The sequence below is a fragment of the Dipodomys spectabilis genome, unplaced genomic scaffold (genome assembly GCF_019054845.1).
Source record: "Dipodomys spectabilis isolate Male_0828 unplaced genomic scaffold, ASM1905484v1 ptg000215l, whole genome shotgun sequence".
NCBI lineage: Eukaryota > Metazoa > Chordata > Mammalia > Rodentia > Heteromyidae > Dipodomys > Dipodomys spectabilis.
Window position 1 is genome coordinate 9,938,390 of NW_024870892.1, and position 19,655 is coordinate 9,958,044.

The 19,655-nt window shown below is 51.1% G+C and overlaps 1 protein-coding gene and 1 non-coding gene across 3 annotated transcripts in view; one reads left to right on the forward strand and one right to left on the reverse strand.

Moving 5' to 3' along the window:
* Positions 1-1,263: 1,263 nt before the first annotated feature.
* Sbno2 (strawberry notch homolog 2) overlaps positions 1,264-19,655 on the forward strand; it is a 71,777-nt gene continuing 53,385 nt past the window's right edge. For both annotated transcript variants that reach the window (XM_042697090.1, XM_042697093.1), the window contains exon 1: positions 1,264-1,368. The gene's annotated coding sequence lies outside the window, so the exon portion shown is untranslated. The remainder of the gene's footprint in view (positions 1,369-19,655) is intronic.
* On the reverse strand, positions 17,914-18,031 carry LOC122122892. Its single transcript, XR_006150210.1, has one exon. It is a non-coding gene; the product is annotated as a U5 spliceosomal RNA (small nuclear RNA).

Sequence of the window (19,655 nt, forward strand, 5' to 3'; positions counted from 1 at the left end):
AGTGTCTTCTGTTCTCGTTTGACACTGGCTCTTTCATAACTAAGACAGCCGGCTTCCTGAGGGCAAGAGAAAGAACTGTTTCTTCTTGGGGCACTGGCTTTTCTTAGCCCAAGGTTAGATAGAGAACAGCATCTAGAAGAGTACATTGAATAAACAAGGTTACAGATGTTAAAGTCCAATTCAGTCAGCACCAATGGCTCATGCTGTAATCCTAGCTACTCAGGAGGCTGAGATGTGAGGACTGCCTTTGGAAGCCAGGCCAGGCAAGAGACCTATGAGTCTCTCATATGTAATTGTTTAGGAAAAAGCTAGAAATGAGGCTGTGCTCAAGTGGTAGAACACCAGCCTTGAGTGAAAAAGCTAAGGGGCAGTGCCCAGGCCTTGAGTTCAAGCCACCCCACCCTCACCCTCAGGGGGGAAAAAAAAAAGGTTCATTCAGGGATTGGAATAGGGACAGAAGAGCTGGGTCCATGTAATGTGGTCAGGCAACTCAGTTGGGAAGGGGTTGGTACCTCCTACACTGGATCTGCCTGAACTGGTCCTGCCCACCCCACTGGGTCTAATGGGCTGGAGCACAGAACATTGCCCAGAGGCACCTTCCTTGGCTTCCTTAACAGAACTCTACTCTCTATCTTGCAATAAGGCAAATCCTGACAGTGCATTGGGTGGTTGCAAGTGAGGGACTCAGAGATCCAACGGCCATGTCCGAAAGGACCCTTGGGTGACGACCTCAGGGTATTATGGGACCTTCATGGGTGTCGTCATGTTGGAGAGCCTCAGGACTATATTCCGGGAGGGAAACAGATTGCAGTGCAGGGCCTCTTTCACGGGAGAGCAGGGAAGGATGCAAGGAGAGGCTAGGCTAGGGTAACTGGTTTGGGGTCAGAGTGAGTGTGCAAAGGCATGGAGGGAGACTGAGGAAGGGGAAGCGGAATCACACTGCAAAGTAGGGCCAAGTTCATCTACGTGTCCCAAAGAGGGAAAATGAGGACTGAGGATGCTTGCCTAGCATGCATGAAGCCCTGGGTTCGAATTCTCAGTACCACATAAACAGAGAAAGCCGGAACTGGCGCTAGAGATCCTAGCCTTGAGCAAAAGAAGCTCAGGGACAGTGCCCAGGCCCTGAGTTCAAGCTCCAGGGCTGGCAAAAAAGAAACAGGCTGAGTGCGAAACCACGGCGCGCGCAGTAGCGCGCGGAGTCCCGCCTCCGGGAGACCACGCCCCCGCCCCGCCCCCTCACGGCATAAGCCGGAAGTGCGCGGGGCTTCCAAGATGGCGGCCCAAACCCGGAAGTGAGCGGCGGCTGCCGAGAGGCTCGGAACGACTGAGGCGCCGCAGGTTTCGTCGCCAGCCGCACCCGGGCTCGAGGTGAGGCGTCCGGCGGCGACCCCCTCCCCGGCTCGCTCTGGACTTTCCCCCTGCCAGGCCTCGGCGCGCTTTGCTCCACCTGGGCCTTGCGCTCCTCGCCGCCGGCCGCGTCCCGAGACAGGTTCCGGCTCCTCGGGACGGGGGTTCCGGGACCGCGCGGCGGGGGCGAGCGCGGCTAAGACCCCCGCCCGCCCCGCCCTCCGCAGGCCGTGGCCCCGCCCCGCGCCGCGACCCCCGCCCTCCGCCGCCTACCTTTACCCCTGCCTCCTGCCGCGACCTCCTCGGTGGTGAACTCTGATCCCGCCCTCCGCCGCGACCCCCTCCTGAGTGAACTCTGACCCTGCATGGCACCCCCCCCACCGCGCTGTCCTCCCAGTTCCAATAGTGAACTTTGGCTTTCCCTCCGCCGTGCCCCCCGCAAACCTCCCTTCGCCCGGTTGACCCCAGCCTTCCCCGAGACCCCTCAACTTTTCATTCCTCCCAGCTCTGCTTTTTTCGGTGACTCCTATCTCTCACGTTCCTTATTGACCCCCGGCCTTTATTTTTCTGCTGATGACCAACCTTGGACCGTACCGAGACTCCCCTCCGCCTTCCCCCCCCACCCCCCCATGACCCAGAGCTTGCTTTTCCCTGATAGTCTCTGGTCTCTCCTTGGGAAGGGAGTACATACTCCATCCATCTTTGCTCTCCTAACCTCTGATCTCTTGTTCAGTGATCTTTGACCCCAGGTTGCTTGGGTTCTCCTGTACTCCCTTCTGCCCTGTCCTGGAGTACAGCTCTCCTCTAGGGTCCCCTCTTCTGTGGGCTTCCACTTCTCCAGCCCTCCAGAAGGGACAGAGATGCCTCTTCGCTGAGTTTCTGGGGGCAGTGGGTCACCCAGGTTGGTGGGAACTCACTGGTGTTAGTCAGACCTGTGCTGTCCTCACTGTGTGGGATAGGAGTCTGGCTGGAGTCACATCGAAACTGGGATTCCAGTGATCACCCTGGGAGGGCAACGAACAGAGGCATAGAGTTGGGTGGATCAGACAGGGGAGGCCTGCCTAGTGGGTCTGGCCACCACCTCAATGCCTGGAAATGAGGCTCAGCTAAAATTGGGGAATGCTATGAAGAGTCAGCTAGAGTCTCCATGAGTCTAGAGGCAGCGGAGCTGGGGTGTCTACCTAGATGAAGTCATAAACAATTGGAAAATTAAAAACAAAGCAATAAAAAAAACCCCAAAAAACAACTGCCACCAACAAAAACCAAACCAACCTGAGTCTGTAAACTGTGATGGGACATTCCCTCATTCTGCTTCCTGGAATGCCTGTGGGTCCGCCCGCTGTGGGATGGGAATGTCCTTCCTGCCTGGGGACATTTGGTGCCATCTGTTGTATCCTGTGAGTGGTGAGTGCCTGTGTTGGTGCTTGCTGACAGTTCAGAGGGCAGTGTTTTCCAATGTGGTAAAGGGGATCAATGTTGGGCTGACTGGAGCTGAGGGCCTGCTGTCAGGTGAGGTGTCAGGTCCTGGAGCCTGGTGAATAGATGGGAGTCAGATCACGGTGGGAGCTTAGCAAGGGTTGTGGAACAAACGGCCCTGCCTATGAGGGGTATGGAAATTCCAGAGAGGTCCCAAGGGACATTGCCTTTTGGCTTTAAAAAAGTGACAGGGAACTGTCCAAGCCAAGCCCTTCCTGCCAGCATATAGCCAGACCCTGTTCTGACTTTCCCTCCCTCTTTCTGCCCCAGGGGATTGTACTGCCCAGGCTTAGCTTCACTGTGTCAGGGGGCTAGATCCCTGGCTGACTCTCTCTTCCCAAGCACCATCTTGATCACCAGTTTCCTGGTTGTCCTTATGCTGTATTTTCCCAGGGGAGGGCCCCCAGAGGTGGGGCATCAGTACTGTTTGCCCTGGGTGCCTTCAAAGGCCTTTTGTGAGCTTTAGACCTGTGGTAGGTAGGACTGAGGAAAGCAAGGGGTGGTCTTGAGCCTCCTGGCAGGGTGGGTATAATTGAAGTTGGGGGAGGGTGCTTTGATTCATTGGTGATCCTTGCAGATTTCCTCTCACCTGCTCTCACCTGCCTAGAACAGCTGGGAGAAGGGCTGTGGCAGACAGGGGTGTGGCAAGCCCTGGGGGCCCAGACAGCCAACCGTCAGCTTTGGAATCTGAGCAGGTCTGGATGGAGGTGGGGGTAGGCATACAGGAGAATGTCCTGTGTTCTTCCAGCCTGGTGGGGAAACTGAGGCCCAGAGAGCCTATGCCTGGCCAGTGTTAGCCATAGCCTAGAGGCTTGTCCCTGCACCCCCTGGGTGGGTGTGAACAGCTCAGCTTGGTTCTGGCTCCAGTTCCAGCTATGTCACAGACACCCCTCCAGCAAGTCTGGCAGGAAACACTGACCCAGGGAGAGAATAAAGAGGCAACTGTGTAGAAAAAGGGGCCCAGTCTTGGTTGCCTCCCCCAGAGGCCCCTCATCAAGGGTGGGATAGGCCACTTTTCCATGATTGGGGGTGTGATATAATCTGAAAGTGTCAGCATATGGGGAGGCTATCCCAGTGGAGTATGTGGAGGAAGTCCCTCTCCCATCGCCCCAGGATTTGTGAGGCACGCATGCACACACGTTTGTGTGTGTATGTGTATGGCTGCATGCACATTTTGTGTGTGCAGACTTACACGAAGGAATCAGTGTCATGTATATATACACTGGGTGCATATGTGTGCACCCTTGCATGTGTGTGTATGTCGTGTAGGCAAGTATGTTGCCCTTGTATGTGTGTGTACACGGCTTGGAGAAGCTCCAGCAACTTTCCACAACTGAGTGCTTTGTGGTGAGACAGCACATGGGGAGAGCTGGGGTGTGGCCAACCACTGCGCAACCTGAGGGCAAGGTGACCCAGACCCTCTGATCCTAGCTGCCCCTGCTCCCAGCTGGCTGTGTGGGTTCACCCATTTTGCCCCTTGGATCTGAATTGCCCCTTCCAGAGTCCTGCTTCTGTGGCCTAATTGGCTCAGGTTGAAGAGTGGACTTTCTCAGGGTCACTGCCTATGGTGACTGCTTTCTCTTTGGGTCACCTTGCTTCTCTACCTGGGAAGTATGGTCATCTGCCCCTGGGGCTGTAGCTCAGGTAAGGGCAGAGCCAGAACCCCAGAGGAGACTGGGATTTGGAGTGCCCATCACTTGTGTGCTTTGGGCTTGCTGGACCTTGTCACAGGGAAAAGATTAGATCACTGTTTATCTACAATGTCCTGGGTGCACTTGGAAAATATGATACCCAGTAGAACTAGACACAGAAGGCCCCACAATGTGGGACTTCATTGATAGGAAACATACAGAGCTATTAAATCTAGACACAGGGTGCTATGTTATAGTAGCTGGGGAAGGGATAGGATAGCTGCTCATGGGGCTTCCTTTTTGGGGGTGATGTGATATTCTAGAATTAGAGGGGATGTATAACTCACAACATACTGATACCAGTGAGTTGTAAAATCTATGCAGGTGAATTTTTTTTCCCCTCAAGGCTAGTGCTCTACTAACTACGTGATTGGCTTCTGGCTTTGTGTGTGTGGTGTGTGTGTGTGTGTGTGTGTGTGTGTGTGTGTGCGCGTGCACATGCACGTGTGTGTACATGCGATTTGGAATAAGAGTCTCACAGACTTTCCTGCCTGGGCTGGCTTCAAATAGCAATCCTCAGATCTCAGCATCCTGAGTAGCTAGGACTACAGGCATTAGCCACCAGCACCTGGCTATAGGTGAATTTCTTGCTTTTTTTTTTTTTTTGGGTGCGGTCATGGGCCTGAACTCTGGGCCTGGACACTGTCCCTCAGCTCTTCAGCTCCTAGTGCTCTACCACTTGAGCCACGGCGCCACTTCCGGCTTTTTTTTTTTTTTTTTGCTTATGTGGTGCTGAGGAATCGAACCCAGGGCCTCATGCATGCAAAGCAAGCGCTCTACCACTGAGCCACCTTCCCAGCCCGTGAGTTTCTTAGTGTATGGATTACACCTTTGAAAACAAGGCCTATCCAGGCCTTCCAAAGCCCACTTTTTTTTTGCCAGTCCTGAGGCTTGAACTCAGGGCCTGGGCACTGTCCCTGAGATGCTTTTGCTCAAAGCTAGCGCTCTACCACTTGAGTCACAGCGCCACTTCCAGCTTTTTCTGTGTATGTGGTAGTGACGAATCAAACCCAGGGCTTCATGCATGCTAGGCAAGCACTCTACCACTGAGCCATATTCCCAGCCCCAAAGCCCATTTGTTGAAATGTTAAAATATACAGGGTTGAGAATGGACCATAAGCCTAAACCTATAGCCAGCTCCTACCAGGAGTGCGTGTCCTGAGGTCCCAGCCAGAGAGCAGAAGTGGTGCTACCTCTAACCCCAGCCCTTAGCATAGCTCTGCCCAGGAAGATTCTTCCTAGGCAAAGGTCTGATAGGAAGTGCCCTGAGGGGAATTTGGACTTCTGCTGAAGGGGCATCCTTGGGCTGTGTGTGTGTGTGTGTGTGTGTGTGTAGATGCAGGTGTGGCTCAGAGGGTGCCGGGTGGCTCTTCTGAGATATCCATTTAGTGGCTTCTCCCTAAAAGTCCATCCTGGGTGAGGCAGTGGTGTGGGCTGCACATGCCCTGCCCTGTGGACTTCCTGAGGTCTCTGTTTTCCTGATGACAGGTTCTCAGAGTCCTTAGAGGCCAAGCCTACACCTGTAGAGGAAGCCAGTAGGAAAATGTCCTGTGTAGTATAGATGTTGCCCACTAGACCCCCAGTGCCGGTATTGCTGCTGAGGCTCTGGGAACAGCTAGGAGGCCCTATCTGTTGTATGACTTGGGGAGATGATACAGTGGGGAGGCATTACTTGGCTCTTCTGTAGTGCATGGAGTGCAGGGGGAAAATTGGGGTAGACCCCATATTCCTGGACAACTTCAGGTCCATCAATGTGTTAGATCACCTGTGTTGGGTACAACTTTTCACCAGATCTCATGAACCTATACCTAGGATTGAAGAGCCACATCCTTCTGTGGAAGACCTGGAGATTTACTGTAAACCCTCCCATACCCCTACACTACTAGAGCAATGATCTCAGACTGGATGTGAGGGCCCTCCTTCAAGACTGGCCTTGTCCCGTTCCTAACTGAAACTGAAAGAGATGACATCAGCTTTCTACCCCAAACCTGGTGCATTTCAAAAGTGACATGGGGCAGTAGAAGGCCAATTGACATTTCCTGGGAGTCCCCCACCCCTGCCAGGTTAAAGGCCATGGACTAGGCTTAGCCCAGAGTGTGTAGCAGGCAGCAAAATCTATGGAGCTGACTCACTACACCAGGGTGGGGCAGCCAGGTTGGGCTGTGCTGGGTGCTGCTGGGTCAGGGAGAAAGTCCATGTGCAGAGCCGTGGCTCAGGCACAGGGAGTACTGAGCCAGCTGCCTAGTGTCATCTGTCCAGCCTGGAGCCAGAGGCCTCCCTCTGCATGGCAGGTAAACTGAGGGATGGCTCGCTTCTCTGGCCAGCACTTGTCTTGGCCATGAGACTGACTGTAGCACCATAATCCATGGTCTAGGAGAAACAGTTGGGGCTCAGCACATATTCTCTGCTGGCCTCCATGGTTGTATAAGGACTGATAATGAACATGGTTGGGGCAATCAAACCTGTTAGAGGTAAATGGAGTCAGCCAGGGACTGGGGGGAAGGGAGGAGGGTGGAGAGGGAGCTATCAGTGCTGAATATTCTTAGGTAGGCTCAGAAGTTCTCTGTCACCCTGGCCTGGCCTGAGTAGGTCTTCACTTGACTGATAATCTGGGATGAGGAAAACTGTAGGCACAGGTGTGCTAGCCAGGAGTTTGGGGGCTCTCAAGGGATGGCACTGGATGTGTTTCAGATGGTTACTGGGGCTGGTGGTCCCAGTAGCTTTGCAGGAACTGGGAGGGCTGGATGTGGTAGCATTTATTTAGTTGTTTGTTTATTATACTGGTCCTGGGCCTTGAACTCAGAGCCTAGCTGCTATCCCTGAGCTTTCTTGTTCAAGGCTAGAGCTCTACTACTTGAGCTAGGACTCATTTCTGAGTTTTTAGTTACTGTAGATAACAGTCTCACAGGTTTCCTTCCTGCCCAGGGTTGACTTTGAACCACAATCCTAAAATCTCAGCCTCCTGACTAATATTGCAGGCATGAACCACTGGTGCCTGACCCTTAGTTTCTCTTGAAAAACCAGTTAATCCGGAAATCTGATCCACAGTCTTGCCTATGGAGTCTTTGCTACCCCCTTACATTGCCCCCTCCTATATTCCCCAGGGCATCCCCACCGGGCAGCTACCCAGGTATGATACCTCTTCAGAGGGTGGGGAGGATTACCTCACAGGACAATGCTCTGGGGCCTTTAGTTGTCTTAAGGGATAGGACCTATCCCCTAGGACCCATCACTGTGCTCCAGGAACTCTGTGACTCTACTGGGTATTAACAGGTCTCAGTTGAGATGCTTGTGGCCTGGCCCCAAACAGATTTCAGGGCTTGGCACTATGTGGTGCTTAGGCTCTTAGGCACAGAGACTCTCATCTCCAACCCTCGGAGCTATGGATGTGGTGCCTTTGCAGGAGGGATCCAATTAAGGGTCCTGGGTGGGCCTTCCCATCCAGGGCCTGGAGTATCAGTAGCCCATGACATCCCATCTGTCCCTAGCAGAAACATCCACCTATAGGCAGAAGAAACTCTTTAAGTGAAAGGAATGACATATTCCTTGCCAGCTCCAAAAATGGAGGGTAGGGCTGGAATGTGACGTAGTGAGAGTGCTTCCCTTGCATGCATGAGGCCCTGGGTTCAATTTCTCAGCACCACATAAGAAGAAAAAAGCCGGAAGTAGTGCTGTGGCTCAAGTAGTAGAGCACTAGCCTTGAGCTGAAGAGCTGAGGGATAGCGCCCAGGCCCAGAGTTCAGGTAGTATGACTGACAAAAAAAAAAAAAGCCAGGGGGCTGGGAAGGTGGCTCAGTGGTAGAGCGCTTGCCTTGCATGCATGAGGTCCTGGGTTCGATTCCCCAGCACCACATAAGCAAAAATTTAAAAAAAAAAAAAAAAAGCCAGAAGTGGTGCTATGGCTCAAGTGGTAGAATGTTAGCTTTGAGCAAAAGAAGCTCAGGGATAGTGCCCAGGTCCTGAGTTCAAGCCCCAGGACTGACCAAACAAACAAACAAATAAATGTGGAGGTTATGTCCCCAGGACTTTGAGGCCTCCCTACTCACAACAGCACAGAGGCAAAGGCTCCTGAGAGCCTAAAGCCTAGGTCACCCAATCTTGATTTTGCCCTGTGGGCTCCATGGAGGAGGAGATGCCAATCTACTGAGAGTACTGGAGGGGTTACAATTGTGGCTCAGGCTGCCACAATTGTGGTCATTTATTACATTATTACAGCAAAGAGAAAACAAGACCATGCTCCACTGGAGCATCTGGGGTTCCTCCTAGGGATGTTACTGCCAGCAGGAACCACAGGGGTCTAAGACAGGTCCTAGGGATCTTGTTCTGGGCCTGGGTCTATGCCCCTGTAGTCCAGCCCTGAGCCAGAACCAACCTTTCCCCTCCAGAAACTTGATGCTCTTCTGGCTGAGATGAAGGTCACTTGTAATGCTCTTGGCACCAATGCTGGTCTGAGACAATGATGACTACTGGGTCATTTACCAAGACCAGCGCAATACAACTGTGTCAGCTCCAGTCACTGTCCTGTTGTAGTCCTCAAGTAGAGATGACAGTCAGTGTCCAAGATCCCCTGTTTCAAGGACCTTGAACAGACAAGGGCATTTTGATTTTGAAGAATCGGGAAGTCGGTGGGGAGAGGAATTTGGCTTAACATCCACTCAGAAGAAGACCTGGGGGTGAGAGGAGACCCCCAAGCCTATTGAGTCAGAAGTTTGTTTTCTTTTTCTTTTTTTTTCTTTTGGCAGATCCTGGGGCTTGAACTGAAGGTCTGAATGCTGTCCCTGAGCGTCTTTTGCTCAAGGATAACTCTCTACCACTTGAGCCATAGCTTCACTTCTGGCTTTTTTGGTAGTTTATTAGAGATAAGAGTCTTACAGACTTGGGGCTGGGAAGGTGGCTCAGTGGTAGAGTGCTTGCTTTGCATGCATGAGGCCCTGGGTTCGATTCCTCAGCACCACATAAGCAGAAAAAGCCGGAAGTGGGGCTGAGGCTCAAGTGGTAGAGTGCTAGCCTTGAGCTGAAGAACTGAGGGACAGCGCCCAGGCCAAGTTCAGGCCCCACGACCAACCAAAAAAAAAAAAAAAGAGTCTTACAGACTTTCCTGCCCAGGCTATCTTCAAACCACAATTCTCAGATCTCAGCCTCCTGAGTAGCTAGGATTACAGGTGTGAGCCATGGGTGCCTAGCTTATCAGAAACTTTTAAAGACTACATATAAATACTAGATCTAAACAGGCACTTTCCAAAAGAAGACACCTGCTTGGAAGGTACCTGGACAGAGGGTTAAAAGACCAACAAAAATGCCAGATGCTAGTGACTCATGCCTGTAATCCTAGCTACTCAGGAGGCTGAGATCTGAGTATCACCTTTCAAAGCCAGCCTAGGCAGGAAAGTCCGTGGGACTCTTTTTTTTTTTTTTTTGGTCGGTCGTGGGGCTTGAACTCTGGGCCTGGGCACTGTCCCTCAGCTCTTCAGCTCAAGGTGAGCGCTCTACCACTTGAGCTACAGCGCCACTTCCGGTTTTCTGGTGGTTTATTGGAGATAGGAGTCTCACGGTCTCTCTTGCCCGGGCTGGCTTTGAACCGCGATCCTCAGATCTCAGCCTCCTGAGTAGCTAGGATTACAGGCGTGAGCCACCAGCGCCCGGCCGTGGGACTCTTATCTCCAGTTAATCACCAGAAAACCAGACGTGGCGCTGTGGCTCAAGTGGTAGACACTAGCCTTGAGCTGAAGAGGTGAGAGACAGCGCCCAGGCCCAGAGTTCAAGCCCCGTGATCGACCAAAAAAAAAAAAGACCAACGAAGGCAGCAGCCTTAGCTCCATGCCTAGCCAGAGACAGGTAGATTTCCTCTACTGTGAAGAAGCTTTCAGCTCTCCCTTGGGAGAAAACTTCATCACACTTGGGAATGAATGGAACAGAAGCCAGCTCCTGAGACATAGACTCAGGGTCCTTAGGCAGGATTGAGCAGGCTCTGTGTTCCCCCCACAGGTAAGAGGGCATGTTGAGACCTGGCCAGCCTCCTGAATCCCCTTGAGTCCTGTGCATCTTTTTCTTGTCAGTCATTGGGCTTGAACTCAGATCCTGGGCACTGTCCCTGAGCTTCGCTCAAGGCTGGCACTCTACCAATTGAGCTATAGTGCCATTTCTAGCCTTTTCTGTCTTTGTGGTACTGAGGAATCAAACCCAGAGCTTCATGCTGCTAGGCAAGCACTCTACCACTAAGCCACATTCCCAGCCCCTCCTGGGCATCTTGTATGAAATCAATTGTAGGACTGGAGCTTTAGCCATCTGGACACGTGGATGGGCATATGTGTATATGGCCATTGCATACAGTAAAGAGCTTTCTTTTCCTTTTTTTTTTTTTTTTTGGTCCGGTCGTGGGGCCAGAACTCTGGGCCTGGGCGCTGTCCCTCAGCTCTTCAGCTCAAGGCTAGCGCTCTACCACTTGAGCCACAGCACCACTTCCAGCTTTTTTTCTTTTTGCTTATGTGGTGCTGGGGAATCGAACCCAGGGCCTCATGCATGCAAGGCAAGCACTCTACCACTGAGCCACCTTCCCAGCCCAGCTTTCTTTCTTTCTTGGCTTTCTTTATCTTCTTCCCACTCTCTTTGTATTACTGAGGTTGGAACTCAGGTTGCACTTTCTAGGCAGGTGCTCTGTCACTTGCTTGAGCCATACCCCCAACCCTTAGCTCCTTGGCACTTGTGCACTCATGGCTCTCCCTTCACCCCCAGCATGTACCTGGGCTTTAACTCAAGGCCTCATGTTTGCTGTCTTGTTGTTCATGGCTAGTGTTGTACTATTGAAGTCACACCTCCAGCCCTTTTTGTTTTGTTTTGAAATCTGGTATTATATCTCCAGAGTTGCTCTTTTTGCTTAGATTGGTTGCCTTTGCCTATCAGATTTTGTTTCCATATGAATTTCAGGGTTGATTTGTCTATTGCTTTTTTTTTTTGGTGGTATTTTTTTTAATTGTGAAAATACCGTACAGAGGGTTACAATTACATGGGCAAGATAATGAGTACCTTTCTTATCAAGTATTGTTGCCTCCTCCTTTGTTTCCCCTTCCCATCCCTTCCCATCTCCCCTCCCTCCCCCCCCCCACTCCCCCCCCACCTCCTTTTGGTAGTATTGATGTTGGTACTGAAGTTTAAATTCAGGGCCTTTTGCTTCCTAGGCTAGGCTGATGTTCTACTCCTGGAGCCACTCCTCCAGTCGTAGAGTGTGTGTGTGTGCGTGAGCGTGTGCGTGTGTGCATGTGTGTGCCAATTCTGGGGCTTGAACTTAGGGCCTGGGTGCTGTCTTGATTTTTTTTTTTTTTTTTTTTTTTGCTAAAGGCTAGCACACTATCACTTGAGCCACAGCTCCAATCTGGCTTTTGGTAGTTAGAGTCTATAGAGTTTCCTGCCTGGGCTGTCTTTGAACCACAACCCTCAGATCTCAGACTCCTGAGTAGCTTGGACTACAGGTAAAAGCCACTAGCACCTAGCTTCAGCTCTCATTTTGGTGGTGGCAATATCCAGTTTTATATAAGGCTGAGCATGGAAGCATTCTCCATTGGGCTTGGTCCTGGCAGGTGATCTGGGCCTCTGTTCTCTATTTCTCTTGGAGTAGTGGCCCCAGAGCCACTGTGATGCATGTAGGTACCCTGTGTACTTCAGTCCCTCTTGATAGCTGCTCTTGTTCCTGAGGTCAGGTCTTAATGACAGACAGACCCTCTCTGGAACCTTCATTCAGCCTTGTGGTGATTGTGCCAGGCTAGGCCTTAGAGTAGCTAAGTTACTCCAGCCTAATCACTGTCCATGGACTCCCCAACAGCAGGGTCAGTTAGGGGGTTACAGGCATGAGTTCCACATGACTTCTGTCACAGCTAGTTTCTGAGAGGCTGAGGTGTTGGAAGGTCTACTAGGCTCCTAGGTGCCCTGGTTTGCTTCAGGGCAGTGTGTTTTCCCTGCCTTACGGCTGCAGAGTCAACCCCACCCCTCCTGGGACACCTGGATAGCACCCCATCCATGGATTGGATACCTCCTATTGGAGCAGGAGTAGAGGTTTTGCAAGAGAAGCCCAGTAGTTCAGACTCTTATTCTGGGTTCTTCCCTTCTGCTGGCCATCTTATACTTGGGTATAATCTGTGCTGCCCATTTGCACTCCTCTACCTCTTGGAATTCCATTAGAAATCAGGGTGCTGGGTGGAGACACCATGCTGTCTCTGCTCAGGTAACGCCAGGAAAGGGCTATGGTGACAGCTATTCCCCAAGGCTTTTCTGGGAATGAGTGCACTGGAGAAGATGGTTTCCTGGGGTGCTCACCACCAGCCCATGCAACTTTTTTTTTTTTTGGTGGGAGGGCATAGTGGGGTTTGAATTCAGGTTTTTGTACTAGCTAAGCAGGCACTTTATTACTTAAGCCCTATATCTCCCCTTCCCACCCCCCCCCCCCTGCCTTTTTTGGCTTTGGTTGTTTTTTGGTGGTGGTGGTGGTGGTTGTGGGGCTTGAACTCTGGGCCTGGGCACTGTCCCTCAGCTCTTCAACTCAAGGCAAACGCTCTACCACTTGAACCACTTTAAGTTTTCTGGTGGTTAATTGGAGATAAGAGCCTCATGGGGGCTGGGAAGGTGGCTCAGTGGTAGAGTGCTTGCCTTGCATGCATGAGTCCCTGGGTTTAATTCCTCAGCACCATCTAAGCAGAAAAAGCTGGGAGTGGTGCTGTGGCTCAAGTGGTAGAGCACTAGCCGTGAGCTAAAGAGCTGAGGAACAGTGTCCAGGCCCAGAGTTTATGCCCTACGACTGACAAAGAAAAAAAAAGTCTTCACGGACTTTCCTGCCCGGGCTGGCTTTGAACTGCAATCCTCAGATCTCAGCCTTCTGAATAGCTAGGATTACAAGCATGAGCCACCAGTGCCCGGTGGCAAGCATTATTATCCTCAGCTTATTTGTTGAGAGGAAGTCTTGATAACTTTTTGTTAAGGCTAGCCTTAAACTATAATCCTCTCAATCTCTGCCTCCTAAGTAGCTGGGATTACAGTCATGAGCCACTGCATCTAGCTGCTTCTGCCCCTTTCCTATGGAGACTCCCTTGGAACATATGGGCTGTAAGGTCCTGCAGGCCATGCCACCCTTTACCACAGAAGCAGAGCCAGGTCCCAGCTTCCCTATGAGGCCAAGGACAGAACTGGAAACCCAAAAAACATACCCACACCCAGGACTCTTGGCTTCCTGTACCTCTCCATGGGCCACTATTTCCTCATTCGGAGTGGACAGACCCTCTTGCCTGTCCTGCTTGTGAAATTGAAGGCCCAAGGCACAATCCTGAGGCTCCCCAAGCCCATGTGTATATATGTGGGAAGTCATGGGGATCAGGCAAGGTGACCTCTTCCTGGTGTTGGCATCCAAGCCACTGTGGAGGCATCTAAAGATGCCTCCAGGGGACTCTGGAAACCCAAGATCATAGCTCTGGGCCATTCTCCTCCTAGAGAATCATTGGATACCCAAGGATTAGGGCTGCTCAAGTTGAAGCATCAACCCCCACAGGCGGCTGTCTCAGAGCACCCCACTCTTAGTAACTATAAACACCTTTTTCCAAGGCTTTAAACCCAGAATCTGAGCACAGGTGGACAGGGCCACAGGAAAGCAAACACTGTTTTGGCTCTGCCAGCTTCTTGGGGCTCCAAATGTCCCTGGATCATAGCCATCCCAGGCTCCGCTTCCATTCCCCAAAAGCAAAATTTCCAAGTGTTCTAAATTTCCCCTGTGTAAGAACCCATGTTAGCCAGGCACTGGTGGCTCATGTCTGTAGTCCTAGCTACTTAGGAGGCTGAGATCTGAAGAGCCTGGTTCAAAGCCAGCCTGGGCAGGAAAGTCCTTGAGACTCTTACCTCCAGTTAAGCACCAAAAAAGCTGGAAGTGGAGCTGTGGCTCAAGTGGTAGAGTGCTAGCCTCGATCAAAAAAGCTCAGGGAGCCGGGCGCCGGTGGCTCACGCCTGTAATCCTAACTACTCAGGAGGCTGAGATCTGAGGATCACGGTTCAAAGCCAGCCTGGGCAGGAGAGACCGTGAGACTCCTGTCTCCAATAAACCACCAGAAAACCGGAAGTGGTGCTGTAGCTCAAGTGGTAGAGCGCTCGCCTTGAGCTGAAGAGCTGAGGGACAAGCGCCCAGGCCCAGAGTTCAAGCCCCACAACCACCAAAAAACAAAACAAAACAAAAAAAAAGCTCAGGGATAGTACCCAGGCTGTAAGTTCAAGCTCCAGGACCCGTACAAAAACAACAACAACAAAAAAACAAAAAACAAAAAAAACCACCCCTAAGTCATTGGCTTAAGGGCCTACTTTTTCCCAATAAGATTTCATCTTAACAACTGCATGTGTGAAAGCTCCAATGTGAGTAAGATACCAAATGGACATGAACCTCAGAGAACATCCATCTCAGTGATCCTCTCTGCCCACTCTGAACCTCCCCTGGCCATGGAAACTGACATTTCAAATTTTTCCTTTCCTTCCTCAATCCCCTGACTTGGCCTGGTGAGCCCTCGAGGCTGACCCTGGCAACTGGGTACCAGCAGCACTGTCTCTGTCCATGCAAGTGACTCCATCCCCAGGCAGGATGTAGTCAGTTTTTCCCACATCTCAGGTTCAGCCAGGTGCTTTTGGGTTCTAGATATAGGTGGGCAGTGGCTAGTGTTTACACTGAGTGTGGCAGGGTAGCTGGCCCACTTGTGCACCAGGTGATTGATCTGTGGACCTTTCCAGGTCAGGAGATCAGATCTTAGCTTCTCTGTGTGGCAGATAGGCTGAGTCAGCTCTGGAGAGCCCTGGGGTTGGTTGCACGTCAGAGTGACCATACCTTTTTTTTGTCTACCTAGTTTATTTGCCAGGTTCATTTCATGGGTGGATGGGTTTTAGGGCTGAAGAAATTTGACCCCTTAAGACAGACTGGGCAGGGATCTTCAGTGGGGCTTCAGGATTGGAGATGAGAATCTTGTTCCAATTTGACACTGAAGCATCGGAGAGTCCTCATCTACAAGATGGAGGAGAAAGCTGAGTACTGATGCCAATAATCCTAGCTACTCAGGAGGCTGAAATCTGAGGATCATAGTTTGAATCCAACCTGGGCAGGAAAGTTAATGGGACTCTTATCTCCAATTAAACACCCAAAAGCTGGAAATGGAAGTGTGGCTCAAGTATTAGTGTGCTAGTCTTGAGCACAAAAGCTCAGGGATAGCACCTAGGACCTGAGTTCTAGCGCCAGGACCAGCACACACAAAAAGTGGAGGAAGTGTGGGAAGGTGGCTCAGTGGTAGAGTGCTTGCCTTGCATGCATGAGGCCCTGGGTTCGATTCCTCAGTACCACGTAAGTAGAAAAACCTGGAAGTGGCACTGTGGCTCAAGTGGTAGAGCACCAGCCTTGAGCTTAAGAGCTGAGGGACAGCACCCAGGCCCAGAGTTCAGGCCCCATGATAGGGGGGGAAAAAGTGGAGGAAGAGCAAGCAAGGTTTTACCATATCCTCCTTGTGGGTATCTAGAAGGGATATGAGAAACGGGGTTCTCACTGTCAAGTGCCTGTTGTGGAGCCAGAGCTAACAGCCAGGCCACAGTGCCCTTTGCTGGTATGGACAGTGGGCAAAGATGAGGCCATAGGAGCACAAGAGGGATGGGGTAAGGAGACAGGTTCCAATAGCCACATTCGTGATGGGCAGCCACTGGAAGCAGAAGAGGCCTAGTGGGACCTGGGGAGGACGTGCCTATAGGCAGCACTCCTGGGCTCTTGGCAGCAGTCCTGGGCAGCTGATCTATGTGTACCAAGCCTCCCTTGGGAGGCTTGGACCTGGGCCTGGTGATGTGGGGCCCAGCACAGGCCCAGGATCCCTGAATACTGCTTCTAAGCCAGGAGGTCTCCTTCCTTGAGAACATGGCCTTTTCCAGAATGGGCCTTTGGGGAGTCAGAGAGGTCAAGAAAGGAAGTTGGTGCTTGGGCCATGTATGCAGATCTGAGGCCTTACAGGGTCAGGGGTTTTCAGACCTCTCTGGGGATAGGGGTCAGCACAGGCTTGGCAGGCTGCAGACACACATGCCCATGGTTTGCAGCCTGGCCTCCTTCATGAGGTGAAAATTTACAGTCCTCAAGGACAGTAGTTTCTGCCTGACAACTTCTGTCAGCAAAAAGGCTGAAAGACACACAAACACCTGTGGTTCATGGTCAGGCTGAAGTGCTGGCCCTAATTGGCACTGTCTAGGGAACAAGTAGAAATGGCTCAGGTGGCCAATGCCTGTACCGCATCTTTGCCCTGGGACCCCTCAAGGAGTGGTAGGGAGTTACACAGATAGGTCATGAAGCTTCTTAGTCAAAAAAGAAAGAAAAAGAAAAAGGAAAGTCAGGCACCAGTGGCTCATGCCTGTAATCCTAGCTACTTAGGAGGCTGAGATCTGAGGATCGCAGTTCAAAGCCAGCCTGGGCAGAAAGGTCCGTGAGACTCTTATCGCCAATAAACTACCAGAAAGCTGAAGTGGCACTGTGGCTTAAGGGGTAGAGCACTAGCGTTGAGCTGAAGAGCTGAGGGACAACAGTGCCTAGGCCCAGAGTTCAAGCTCCACAACCGAGACACACACACACACACACACACACACACACACACACACGCACGCACGCGCACACGCACACACACACCACCACCACCACCACCACCACCACCACCACCCAGAAGAAAAAAGAAAATTTATCGATGATCACTCTTTTCTTCCTTATATTTTGCAGTTTTTTTTAGATCTGACTAAATAGATATTTTTGTCAGTTGTTGGGGCTTGAACTCAGTGCCTAGGTACTATTTCTAACCTCTTTTGCTCAAGGCTAGTGCTCTACCACTTGGAGCCACAGCTCCACTTCTGGTTTTTGAGTGGTTAAGTGGAGATAAGAGTCTCACAGGGACTTCCCTTCTCGAGATGGCTTTGAACCTCAATCTCCAAATCTCAGTCTTGTGCATTATTACTAGGATTACAGATGTGGCTCCTTTCAGTTTTGTTTTCCTCTTTCCAGGCCCCTGGAGAGATCTTAAAACAGAGCAAAACAAAGGAGGGTCTTCAGACACTTGGAGGGTTCAGAAGAAGGATTACAGGCAAGAGCTACCAAATCCTGGCTGAGTGTGGCTTTAGGCTCTGTGGTTAGGGCTTTGTTAAGGCACCTGGCCTTATTATAGTTGTTTTTGTTTTGTTTGCTTTTAAAGGAAAGCTGGCCATGGTGGCTAACACCTGTAACCTCAACTACTTGGAAGGATGAGATAGGAGGTTCGCAGTTTGAAGCTAGCCTGAATTTAAAAAATGTTAGCAAACCTTACCCCCATCTCAAAGAGCAGAATTCTTTGTAGAATTATGTCTGTATTTTTTTTTCTGTTTTTAAAACACCATTGTTAGCCCTGCTAGAAGCAAGGCCTCAAAAAATTGGGTTTAAGACTCAGAATTGTTCCTCTCCACGGAAATCTTTAGTAAAAGGCGAAAGATTTATACGATCTGAAGAGAAACCAGAGTATTATTTATTTTTTTTTTTTTGGTCATTCATGGGGCCTGAACTCTAGGCCAGGGCGCTGTCCCTCAACTCCTCAGCTCAAGGTTAGTGTTCTACCGCTTGAGCCACAGTGCCACTTCTGGCTTTTTCTGCTTATGTAGTACTGAGGAATTGAACCCAGGGCCTCATGCATGCAAGATGAGCACTCTACCACTAAGCCACCTTCCCAGCCCTATGTCTGTAATTCTAGCTACTCAGTATGGGAAGGAAAGTCTGTGAGACTCTTAAAGAGCTCCAGTTTACCAGCAAGTAATAAAGTGGTAGCCTTCAGCAAAAATTTTCAGGGAGCTGGGTGCTGGTGGCTCACGCCTGTAATCCTAGCTATTCAGGAGGCTGAGATCTGAGGATCACAGTTCCAGCCTGGGCAGGAAAGTCCATGAGACTGTCTCCAATAAATCACCAGAAAATCTGAAGTGGTGGTGTGGCTCAAGTGGTAGAGCACTCACTCGCCTTGAGTTGAAGAGCTGAGGGACAGCACCCAGGACGAGTTCAAGTCCCATGACTGACCAAAAAAAAAAAAAAAAAGTTTAGGGACATCACCTAGGCCCTGAATTCAAGCCCCAGGACTGGCACAAAAATAAATAAATAAAGGGCTGAGAAGGTGGCTCAGTGGTAGAGTGCTTGCCTTGCATGTATGAGTCTCTGAGTTCAATTCCTGAGCACCACATAAACAGAAAAAGCTGGAAGTGGTGCTGTGGCTCAAGTGGTAGAGCACTAGCGTTGAGTTGAAGAGCTCAGGGATAGCACGCAGGCCCAGAGTTCAGGCCCCACGACTGACAAAAAAAAAAAGTAAAAATAAATGAAAAGCAGATGAGGCCCCTCTGGGCCAACTGTGGGAGCATGCAGTGAGGAATGTATGGGACAGGGCCTAGTATGTTGTGGTCAATGTCAGGAGGTTGGTGTTGGCATCAATTCTGCAGGCTGTAGTCCCCTATCCTTGTTCATCTCTTAATTCTAAACTGTCTAGGTTGGGTCATCTCAGTGTAGAAACAGATATATTTCCTCACAGTTCTCCAGTTTGTATCTCTGCCTGATTAGTCCTTCAGTGGGAACAAACTCCCCAGATTAGCTGCAGCTCTTGAGGCTTCCCCAAAGCCCTTGGCTATGCAGAGGACCAGGCTCCCCAAGCCCAGGCTCTGCATTCATGGGTCAGGCCTGAATGGAACAGAGATGGCCCTTCCCAATAGACAGTCCTGGCCAGTCAGTTGGGGCCCTGCCAGATGTCTGGATTCCACAGGGGCTCTCTGCCCCACATCGGCTGAGCCTTGTGAAATCGTCCAGTCCCTCCCTCTCTGCCGGGTACTGGCATCCCAGGGCTTCTTGCTAGTAGCTTTGGAAGCTGAAGAGCCTGGTGGTAGATGGCCATCCATCTTGAGCCTGGTATGGAGGCCAATGGGTTGTGGTCATGACTAAAAGGTAAGCCCCTGGGAACTCACACCATGTCCTAGAATCTCCACTTCCAACCCCCCAGGATATCCCCTGCTGTGTTCCTGTGGGCAGCAGCTCCCAGGATATGAGACACAGTTACTCTCACTGGGGAGACCACAGTGATCACCACCACAGGGGTGTTCACTGTGCTCTAATGATAC